The sequence below is a fragment of the Coffea eugenioides genome, chromosome 10, assembly GCF_003713205.1.
Source record: "Coffea eugenioides isolate CCC68of chromosome 10, Ceug_1.0, whole genome shotgun sequence".
Classification (NCBI taxonomy): Eukaryota; Viridiplantae; Streptophyta; class Magnoliopsida; order Gentianales; family Rubiaceae; genus Coffea; species Coffea eugenioides.
Window position 1 is genome coordinate 732,758 of NC_040044.1, and position 12,610 is coordinate 745,367.

Genomic DNA, 12,610 nt, shown 5'->3' on the forward strand with positions numbered 1-12,610 from the left:
ATCCAGCGGGAAAAATTTTATTAACCCCGCGGGTGCCCCCGCAAGGGAAGTGGAGCGGGGTGGGGGGAGTGGGAGGCGGGGGCGGGGGATGGGAGAGAGGCGGGGTGGGGGGAGTGCCCCCGCCCCGTTGCCATCCCTAAAAGAGGGCTGTAATATTAACCGAGCCGAGTGTTTGACTGCCAAGTTCAACTCGTGCTGAGCTCGAGCTTGCTCGATTAATCGAACTCGCCTTAAATTGTACTCGAACTCATCAATGGGACATGTGACTTGAGCTTGAACTCGACTCGTTTATCACAAGCGAGTCTGAGTTCGGACGAGTTTCAGATTTGATTACAATAAAAATCTATAATTTTTAATTTCTATTCTTTTGACTTGTAAAATGACATGTATACTCTTTCTTGTCGAGTCCAAGCGAGCTACTCAAATAACAAATTATTCGAACTTTTTTGACTCGTTAATTAATTGTCTAAATTTCTAACTCGAACTCAACTCGTTTGCTAAAATTGACGAGTCAAGTTCGAGCTTTATCAAGTCGAACTTAATCGAGTTTTCGAATTGCTCGTTTTATTTAACAGCACTATGACTGTTATTCGGCGTTTGTTAGTGTATGCATCTGCGTTTGGATGATTATATATTTAGTAGGTCTCATTTGAATTGCTATTTTTTCTGAAGTTTTTATTAAAAAAAATTGTACTGTAACTATTTCATGTACGTGAAATAAAAAGATAATTAGAAATATATTTATAGAAAACGTAGAACTTTTCTGGGAAAAAATGCCATTCCAAACATGGCCGATATTTTCTACTACTGTAAAAGATTTTTGTTGTAGTAGTAACTAGTAATTTGTAGCAGTCTAATGAAATAAATGTGACTGTAAAGATAAAGGGATAAAAAATAAAAAGCAATTGTAAAACGTAGTATTGGAAATCTTCAAAAAACGTATTATTTCTCAGAAACGAGTCCAAGCTACAAGGAGAGAGGTCGTCTAGCAAGAAGAGTTGCAGTTTTAGAGAAACAAATTCATCAGGCAAAAATGGGAAAGGTCCTAAAGTAGAGTGCTAGTTTCAATTTGGATTCTCGCATTGCATTTGCAGGTGTTGAGGCTCTTGATCCCCCGGACATATACGCGAGGATTAGTTCCAAGGCAACACAGAAGATTATGCAATCGTATGCATTGCATGTAGATTTGGAAGCAGAAAGTGATTTGTGCTTTCGCACCTCGCATGGAAAGTCATGCATGTTAATGAAATCACGTACGCATGCAGATTTCAAGTCAAAACCAAATTTGAGTCCCTAAACTGAACTGCACCCAATGATTGCCCAGCTTCCACTGAGAAGAAAATTATCTTGTTTGTTCTTTGGAGAGCTCTCAAAAATGAAAAACATATTAGATGGTCAGCCCATGAGACATGCCACGGAAAGTTGCAATTTTAACCTTGTCCTTCCTCCTTACTGGTTTTCAAAATAACATATAGAAATGAAAATGAAACTACACAGCTGAGACCATCGGCAGAAATCCTTTGCAGCACACGGCCGAAATATTAGTTGTGTGCTCATGATGCAATTATCTTGGGCCTGCCCATGAAAAATGTACAGGAGGAGGTCTGTGGATGTTTCATGGTCTGGGCAGCTTACTTTGGGCTTTAAAGAATGTCCGAATGATCCAATTGTCAGATACGTTTGGAGCTTGCTACGCTGGGCCGAGGCATCTTCATTTACGAAGCCCAAAAGTGGAAATCCATGATGCCCGTCACATATTCGACACATCTATTATCATCCTTGTTTTCCTACCCTTGTGGTCAGTCTCAGGTGGAAATGCGGATGTGTGAGCCTACAAAGCAGATGGATAATGCGGATTGTGGTTTCCTGTGCCCCAACTTAGTTTTTTATTTTTCTGGAGATAATAGCTGTTGTATAACTTATTATATCCTATATTAAGGGGAGGGGGAGAACCTAAAGAGGTCCAAAAGTAAATTGGAAAAGACTGAATTATCATCGGAACAGACGAGTGTACTTCGCACCCATTTAAACAGAGCCACTTAATGTGACAATTGGTGGGAGGTAAGGTTTAAATTCTTGACCTCCCACCTTACTAAGGTTTAATGCTTTGGTGGTGGCCTTTGGACAGGTGATTGTTTAACCAAGTGGTCACAAACATCTCTAGCTTTTCTTCCTTGAACTGCAATTTTTTTAGGCTCTCTTGAACTGCACAAGCAAAACAGAACAATATTAATTGGAGTGTTTGGATAGCACAAACATGTCAAATAATATTTCGCTTGCATCATAAACACATTTTCCAACCCACCTTTTTATATTATCAATTATCTTTTTATCTCACATACATCACATCACAAAAAATGCTACAATATTTATTCCAAATAATATTTCAAATAATACTCTATCCAAACCTCTCCAATGTGAACTGTGAACTAAGGTGTACCACTGAGAATTACGAAGTTCTATCTTTTGGGAAATTTTCTTCTTTTTTTAATTTTCTATGAATATGTTTTTATCTATTATTCAATCATCTTTTTAACCTCACATTCATTACATTTTTAAAAAAAAATTACTACAGTGATTTTTCTTCAAAAACTTTTTAAAGATTATTTGCCAAAATTTATTTATCAGTATCATTAATACATTTTCAAATAATCTTTTATTTCACATACATTACCTTCAAAAAATGTTATAGTAGTATTTTTTTTAAAAAAATTATCCCAATTAACCTGTGGTCCAAACACACTCATCGGAACAGCCTCCTCTAAGATTTTCATTTAGGAGAAATTGTTTAAAACGTTTCTCATATTTTGTAAAATAACTTTTTTCATCCCTCACTTTTAAAAGTGTTATTTTACGTCCCTTACAAATTCACATTGGTCAAATTCAGTGTCTACCTAGTTTTTCGACTAGTTTTTTGTTGGAATCCACCACGTACCTTGTACATGATTATTTTTTAAGGGCAAAATTATCAAATCAAATTTTACATAATCCGATATATAATTTATCACATTTCAGAAAATGAATATTTTCATTCCCTGCGTTTCACAAAATAATTTTTTTCTTCCCTCATATTTTACAAAAATGAATTTTTTCATTCCTTATTGATCATGTGGACCAATATTTTTTTAACTCATGTATATATATATATATGTATTTATTTCACTTAAACAATATGAATAGTATGTAATATATATCTATTTGATTTTACTTGAATATATATATGCTATTCGTGCTATTTAAATGAAATCAAATAGATATGTACATGGGTTTAAAGAAAAAACTATTCGCAATACAAGGTCAATGAATGATAAAAAAATTCATTTTATAAAATGTGAGGGATGAAACAATTCATTTTGTGAAATATGAGGGACTATAAATCGGATTATGTAAAATTTGATTTGACAATTTTACGACTAAAAATTGATCGCATACAAGACACTTGATAAATTTCTATAAAAAACTAGTCAAAAACTTAAATAGAAATTATATTTGATTAATAAACATAAATTTACACTTTTAAAAGTAATAAATAAAAAATTATTTTATAAAATATAAAGAACATTTTAAACAATTTTCCTTTACATTTATTTATATGCCAACTAATGGGGAAAAGAAGACGCGGGACAACATCCCATCACAACTATCGTCATCGACCTCATGATTTATGTCTTGAAATTCAATTGTCATCTGCTTCCCCACCAACCCACCCACCCACCCACCATCTCTCTCTATTTTTTTCACCCTTCTGTTTTCTCGGCCTCTATTCCCTTCAAACCCCTTCCCCAAAAACAACAAAACCACACTACTGTTGTTATCATCATCATCCTCTTGCTCTCGCTCTAATCTCTCTCTCTCTCCCGTGACAAGACGCATTGTTCCAAGCGAAAGATCCATCGTCAATCACTGGACCAAAAATTTAAAAGAAAAGTAAAGAGGGCTGTTTTCTTTTTCATGGGTCTCCTCTCTGCTCCACTCTTTTTAATTAGGGACTAATTTAGTCCCTAGTAATTTAAAAGGTGCACTTTTGTGTCTGACTCGTGCCCTTGCTGCCCTCTCCTCCCCATAGTAAATCGAATTGGATTAGTAGTGTCATTAGGCAACAAATTATATATTGCAGTAGCGTAACAGACAGTAAACAGCGACAAAAAGGTACCAAATCTTCAGTAGACAAATACTAGATTAAAAGGTTAAGTAACAGCAATCAATCAGTAGCGGTAAGACGCATCTTAATTATGCATGCCACTTAGAAATAATAATACAATTTAATGGGGAGTACTTTTTAACTCCCAGCTGTGAGCGACATCATGCATCTTTCTTTTTTTTTTTTCAGGAAATGCCACGGACTCTTTTCATAATCCTGTCGTGAACTACCCAGTAGGATAAATAAATTAAGGTAGATGATCTTCATCTAGCCGCTAGCATTTGGGCGGCGATTTTATACTGGCAGAAGTGACCTCGAGTGCTACTGGGGGCAGTAGCTAGGATGGTAGTAGAAAATGCGTATCCAAATTCTTTACCCGGACGCTGGAAAAATGTACGCGTACCGGGCCGCTGGACTGCATACATCTGAAACAACAAGATACCAACTGCATTATTAGGAGCGACTGCACTCTGCATACATCTTTCCGGCAGCTACCAAAGAAGATATCACTACCATCTTTATCATGACAGGGGCAAGGAATGGTTGATCTGTACAACGTCAAAAAGGGCACTTAAAAAGCCATAGCCTCGAAGCCTTTGAGAGACCATACATATGAAACACAGTAGCAGCTCACGATCATTAATCATGACGATGTTGGCTTTTAAGTTTTAACCCCATGCATATGCATCGAGAAGTGCACGATGCCTAGCTACAAAGTCTTCTAGGTCCTGCCATTATACCGCTTTCTCAGACCAACTTTCTTTCACTCTGCAACACAAAACCCTCTCTGTTTTTTTTTTTTTTTTTTTTTGTCAAAACACAAAAAACCCTTTTGTGTTTGGATACCTTAAAAATTATTTCAAATGAATATATTTTACTCCTCCTTGAAGTTAAATTTATCTACCTTTTGTAAGTCGAATGGATCAAAGCTTATGGATTAATAACGTGGTGGCACTAACCATTGAATTTGAACTTTGAAGAGTGCATGACGAAAATTCCCACTCTTGGTTAATTAATTAATAGCCGAACAATTTGGGTGCCTTTCTACTCTTTTTTAATTTTTGATAACTGTGAGAAATGATAATCACAGCATGGCCTTCCACAAGAATAGGATGACGACACCACTGAATTGTTCAGTGGTACACAGTAATATGCTTTCTTTGCACTTTCACTTTAAAAGTGACAAAAGCACATGAAAAGTTTTAGTAAGAGAATAAAGAACAATTAATATGAGAAAGCTGTCATGTGTGATTTTTGAAACTGCATGCATGTTCATAGTAAAGCAGACATTTCCCTTCCGGGACCTAAATGCAGTTCGACGAATCCCTTTTGCTACGCTTGCCGCTAATTCCACTATTGCACGTACGTACCAATTGTTGGTGCAACAATTGATACAAAGGCACACAAAAAGTATGGATGAAAATAAAATGATTTTGAAGCATGTTTGATACTCTATATATTCTTAAGGTGTTATTTGCGTCCATTACACCAAATATTTGTTATATAGTTATGACAAATTACCTCTAAAATATAACAAGGTTTAGAAAAAAAAGATAACAAATGTTCCGATTTTCTCATAATTAAGGATCATTAATGATAAATGTTCTAGTTAATTTGTTAAGAAACATGTTAATATAAAGAAAAACTCAACATTTCCACAAGACGCATACACACCTCCATATTTTTTTTCTTAGACTTTTATGATTCAAAGTAATTAAATTTACACATGAAACTGCGTCAAAATAAAATTCAGATATATATGAACGTTGCCAAGATTCGCGAGCAGATCCAAGTCTCCGCAAAAATGAACCCGTTTGTCCATTCGGTTTTGTAAATGACACGCGAGCGGATCGTCATTGCATATGAGCGGATCCGATTGGGATAAAATACAACTATCACCATCACTAAAAGTTGCACTACTTTTTTTCTTACATAATCAAAAAAATTCCATAAATAAGTTTTCTTTTTCCTTTATTTTTTCATTCGGAGTAATCAAACACGGGACATTTTACACAGTGAAACCGCTTGCACCAATGGCCATGGGCTAGCAATAGCAAGATGCATCCTCCATTTAACTCTTCTTTTTCTTTTTTTTTTTTGCCCTTTTTTATTTTCAAAGAAGCAAACATGCATGCCCGCCATGAACCTATGCGTCATTCTTTCAAAGGTTCGAAGTTAGTTTATATGGTGGACCAACAGGGAATTTTGTAGCATGAAAACGAATTCACATAACTTTAGCATGATGATTAGGAGAAGTTTTTATTACGAGTGTCCCAATGATCCAATCATAGCAAGCTCTGACAATGAGTCAGTAGTGCCAACTGGGGTCTGCACCACGTCCCAATCCTCAAGGAGACCGGTGAGACGAAGTTGAAGGGTTTAAAAAAGACAAGTCTGTCAACCGAAGGTCCATAAAAAGTTAGGGATAATTTTAGAAACCTCCCCTGAGGTTTCTAATAATTCACTAGCCTACCCTAAAATTTATAAAATTACACAAATTTCCCATGAGGTTAAGGTTTTGATAACAAAATTAGTCCAATTAGAAAAAATAACATAAAAAAAGTACATAGAAATGAAACTAGAAACAATTAATACATACATTTCATCATTCAAAAAGTTCACATTTAATAAATTAAATAACAAAAATAAGTAACAAAACCATACTAATTTTGACACAAGATTCAACAAAACATATTAGTCATCTCTTTTGACATGATTTTTACTATAACTCTTGTGATTTTGAACAGAAATAATTTTCAAAATTGGACTTTTTTTCCCTTCATTCTTCTTTACCAATATCTAATAATCAAGTAATTAGAGTACTAATTAATTATTAGCAACTAAATTAACGAAAATAACTATTGAAAATTTATTTAATAATGAACGATAACTTGTATTTACAAAATAACATCAGCTGATATACCTAATGGAGGAAAGGCGAGAAAAAAAAGGCAAATTTTGAGTGGTAAAATTGCATATTTTAATATGAACTTTTTAAGTAGTAAAATGTGTATATTAATTGTTTATAACTTTTATCAATACAACTTATATACATGCACAAGGGATATTTATGAAATCAAAATTTCACCCCTCTCCTTAAAATACCTTTTAATGTCACTTTTTTTTTATTGGACTAATTTTGTTATCAAAACATCAACCTCAAGGGGAGATTTGTGCAATTTTACAAACTTCAGAGGAGGCTAGTGAAATTATCAGAAATCTCAGGGGAGGTTTGTGAAATTATCCCTAAAAGTTACTTGCTCATAGCACTGATTTCTTTTCTGTTTAATATATGTTTGAAAATTTTTTTTGAGGAAATAAATTTAATGTTTGAAATTCAAGTAGCAGCAGAATTTATTGGGCATGGCTGGCGGACAGTTCTATTGCAATAAATGGGACGATGGAACAACAAAATAATAATACCGGGGCGCAGACTAAGACCTTAGCCCACACATGGAAAGGAATGAAAACTTTTTCGAACACTTGTGGAAGTTTGGCACTGCAAGTTCGAGTCTTCGGGAGAAGCTACTGAACTTTTTTATTACTGAACAAGGATAGGCTGATAGCAACTGGAGGACGATGGGATGGGATGGGAAGTGGAAGGAAGGAAAATATGCAAAAGCAGTCGAAGAGACTTGAGAGGAGGATGGGTGCGGGGGAGGTGTGGGCGTGATGAGTGCATCACTCGACAAAAGGGAAGATTTCATCTCTACCCTTCACTCATCACACAGTTTCTACTCTCACTCTCGTCCTTGGAAAAGGGTATGATATGAAATGAGAGAACGCTGTTAGGTTAGGCTAGTGAATAGTAGTGATAGATAGATAGCTGCACGGCACCACATAATTTTCTCTTATTAATTGAAGAGGACTTTGACCTACATTTACCATTTGCCTTTTGGTTTAGTCCATTTATATCCACTCTATGCAACTGTATCGTAGGTCAAAACTTTATGGGCACTTGCTTTTCTTCCCATCTCTCAAGTTCTATTCTTTTTTTTTTTTTTTGGTAATAAAAAGGTAATAAAAGAAGATAGCATAACTCAAGTTCTATTCTTTCTCTTTAGTGCGTGTGAGCTCCGAGTGCTTATGTTTGTCCCACATCGAAATTGGGAGGGGGATTTGGGTAGTTTATTAAGGTCCTCAGGAACCACAATAGTTACCGGCTTTTGTGGTTTCCTGTGGAGTAACTTTACTAAATTGCAAAAGTCATTCTGTTGACTAGAAAAAAAAGACAAACTTCCGCTTGGGGTGTGCGTTTCTCTTTAGTGCGTGTGAGCTCTGAGTGCTTATGTTTGTCCCACATCGAAATTGGGAGGGGGATTTGGGTAGTTTATTAAGGTCCTCAGGAACCACAATAGTTACCGGCTTTTGTGGTTTCCTGTGGAGTAACTTTACTAAATTGCAAAAGTCATTCTGTTGACTAGAAAAAAAAAAAATAATAACTCAAGTTCTATTCTAAGGTACCTAGGATGCCAACTTTGGTGGCCGATGACTAGGTCCTACCATTTTGAAGACCAATTTCCAACATTTAATAATAAAAAAAAGCAGTAAATAGCTACTACTACTACTTCCTTAGATAGTATAGAATTTTCTATCTAACAAGAAAGAGTAGTTCTCCTTTCATGTTTTGGTCATTTTTTATGTGGTTAATCATAAAATACCCCAATTAGATTAATTTTTTTTTTTTACTTTACCTCCTTATTTTTCAATTAGAAAAATCCATCTTTTAGAATTTTCAACAAAAGCAAAGTTTTAAAATTATTCAAGTGTAATAATACAATCAATTTTAACAACCCTTACATATTGCTCTCAATTAAATCACTACTAATTTATCTAAAATAAATAAATAACATGCTTGTGGGCATTTTTATCCAAATCATATATAATCTTCATTTCTCTTATGGAGGTTATATATGTCTTTTCATGCTTTTCTAAAAGTGGGGTGATACGATCCTTCGAAAATTATTGCTGTCACTGAGGCATGCTATTATGGGCTTGTTTGGAAGTGAAGTTTTTGGCCTAGTTTTTTAGCTACTAGTTTTTTAACAACTTTTGCTACAGGAACCCCAAAAAACTTATTAAAGTTTTTTACCTACACACTTCAAAATAATACACAAAAAACTTTCCCTTCAACTTTTCTTCTTCTTTTTGCTCTCTCACCCAACCGCCCACCACCTCCACCACCACTTCCGGAGCCGATAACTATTCCGGCCAACTTTGCCGGCCTTCCTCTTTTTTTTTCTCTCCCTCCCCTTCCTTTTGTTCCAAAATCTCTTTTTCCTTTTTTTTCTTTCTCCCTCCCCCCTCCCCTCTTTCCCTCCCCTCTTTGCCTCCCCTCTTTGCCTCCCCTCTTTCCCTCTGCCTTTCCCCGCCACCTTCCCCCTTTGTCCGCCGTCATCTCCTCCCCTCATCACCAGCGCACGCCGCTACCTCGCCGCACGTCTCTCTCCTCTCGCGCGTTTCTCGGTCTCCGTGGCCGGACACCGCTGCCCACGGCCGCGCGACTCCAGCGACACCACAGCCTTTCTCTCTCCCTCGCAACGCCGACGAAGCCACCACCACCTCGCACGACTCCAGCCCAACCGCTGCCTCTCGCTCGCGCCACGCCCCCTGGCTCCATCGTGCGCCGCCGTTCCTCCTTGGCGGCGACCCAAAGCCCTCGCGCGTTCTCTCTCCTCTTCGCAACTCCCACCTCGCTGCCGTTCCTCTTAGCTCCCTCCACCACAGCGCAGGGGTGGGGGAGGGGGGTTGCGGGCAGAAGGGTGGCGGGCAGAGGGAGAGGGAGAGGGAGCTTTTGCAGGGGTGGCGGGGTTGAGGGAGAAGGCGGGGGGAGGTAGGTGGCGGGGCAGAGGGGAAAGGCGGGGCAGAGAGGGAAGGGGGGAGGGGGTGGCGGAGCAGAGGGGGTGGCGGGGGAGAGGAGGGGAAGGGGAAAGGGAGGAAAGGGTGGCGGAGGTAACAGGGAAGGGGAAGGGGGAAGGAAGAAGAAGAAGAAGAAAGAAAAGAAAAAGGAAAGAAAGAAAAAGAAAGAGAAAGAGAAAAGGAAAGAAAAAAAAGAAATGGAAAAAAAATTTCACCTTACAAAAACCTCTACAAAATTTTTCTACTTACAAAAACTTCTACAAAATTTTTTCAAAAACTTCTACAGTGCACTACAGTAAAGTTTTAGACAAACTCTCAAAAAACTCAGGTTCCAAACAGGCCCTTGTGCAAGAATATGAGATTTACTAGGTTGATCATTGCACGGTCAAATAAAAAAGAGAGAGAGAACAGAAAACAAAAAAAAAAATTTTTTTTGGGGGGTAGATTAATCTAATGGGACGATGAGGTGGGCAAAGTGAAAACAACATATGCAATTTGTAATATTGATGAACAAAATATGATTAATTATTATTCTTTCTGTACTGTTCGATTGATTCTTGTGTTTAGTGAGAGAAAAAGAATCTGAGAAAGTCCAATTGATGTTACTGCTGATTTAGATAGCCCTCATCAGCAGCTGGGAGCATAATTCAGAAGTTATAATTACACTAATCCACGGTCAATTGTGATTTGCAGAGGCAACTGCTTGGACGGCAAAGCAGTCTCATAGCTTATGATGATTTTTAATTACAGATTTCCAGTTCCGGCAGATGAAGTCACAATAATATTCCACCAAATTAAGAGCTTTTTAGTCGTGTGGTCGAATCTTGCTCACTACCGCTTCGAGGCTCTTGGGGGGCGGGGTCTCGGGGTGCAGTGGGGATTAGTCGGGTGCATCCCGGATACCCCACTGTATTGACAAAAAATAAAAATAAAAATTTAAGAGCTTTTTAGAGCTTTTATAAAAATAAATATGAAAAATATATATATTGATCCATAAAATATATTGATGTATATAAAATTAAATGATAATTAAAAAATATTCATAAAAAGTATAAAATTTTTTTTAAAGAAATATATTGCAATCCAAACAAATTTTGTGTGCATCACCTTTGTGCCCATTTGTGTTTGGAGAATGGTGGAGCCTCTTTTTAAAATTTTTTTTGAGTAATTTCTTTTTGATGTTTCATTTCCAATAGTTCAAATTAACACCCATGTTATTGTAATTAATGTGATTAATTTTTTTTTTATTTTATCCATTAATTTGAAATACTCACATGAAAATATTGGAGCCTTTCTTTCTCCTTTTTTTTTTTTTGTCGTTTATCTTGGAGCTGTCACATGAATTAGTTCACTATTTTAAACTCAATTGTTCTCCTATCCATTGGCCAGGATTATTTACAAGAAGAAGAGGAAAAGAAAAAAAAAAAAAGAGCATAAAATGTTGGAGGGAGCCACAACTCTACGTCCATAAAACCAACCAGGGGTGGTACTCGAATCAGCTTCTGGGAAAGTAATTATCCTCCTGGTTTCGTCATTTCGCTAACCAGGAACAAGAAGTTTCCCCAATTATAACTAGCCAAATCCCAAGCCCTTTGCATCTCCTCGTTTAAGCTTTTTCATTGTTCACGTTCGAACAACTAGAGAGAGAGAGAGAGAGAGAGGGAGAGATTTCAGTCGTTTAGTGCATCAGAAACGAGGAGCAGGAGGGAGGTTGTTTGAGGAAGGCAAGAAAAGACTGATGGTTGTGGGGGTTCGAGGGTTTTTTTCATCAGAAACGAGGAAAGGGATAGGGGAAAAAGAACATCTATGATCATTCTTTTGATCCTTTGCTTCTTCTAGATAATATGCCTCAAAGAAAGAATGAAGAAGCGTTCAAGCATGATTTATCATGTATTGTCGTATGAACCATCCAATCTGTTGTATGAAATCTGAAACTCTCAAGTCGATCTCGTCACCAGTCACCAGACTCACCACCCCCATTAATTATTTTACAGCCTCTCTCAACCCTCTCTTTCTTGTCTCTCTCATATTTATTTACTAGTAGCATCTAACAGGCCTCATCACCCATCTTAAATGGTTCCCAACTGCCTCTGCTCTTTTTTCAATCTCTCCTACATTCATATTCCTTCTTGAGATGCTTCTTTGCCTCCCCTGCAAGTATTCTGACTTTGTTTCAAAGCCTTGGCAGTGGGAGAGATTATTACAGTACAGTGGTCGATGGATGCTTACGGAAATATTCATGGTGGTTTAACAAAGGGTTTCCCACAGAGTTTATTGGCATTCTGTCCACCTCCATATTAATTCAGACCAATGAAATATGCATTCTACAAAATAAACTCAATACACTTGTATTCTGTTTTTGGGGGAGGTGGGCATACTGCCAACTGAGCTCTGTTGGTTTCTCTTTGCGGAACCCTCGTGATACTCGTTTACAGATTTCAGACGTGGGTTTCTCCAGAGCGGCGGTTCATGTTTGTTTTCTCCCTTGCTTTTCTCTGAAACGCTGAATCACCAGGTAGACTCAGCTCATATGTTGTGTGCAAAGATATGAATTTTCTGTGGTTCAACTCAATCCTTGGTCTCATCTTGGACTAGTTGTAACGTAGGATC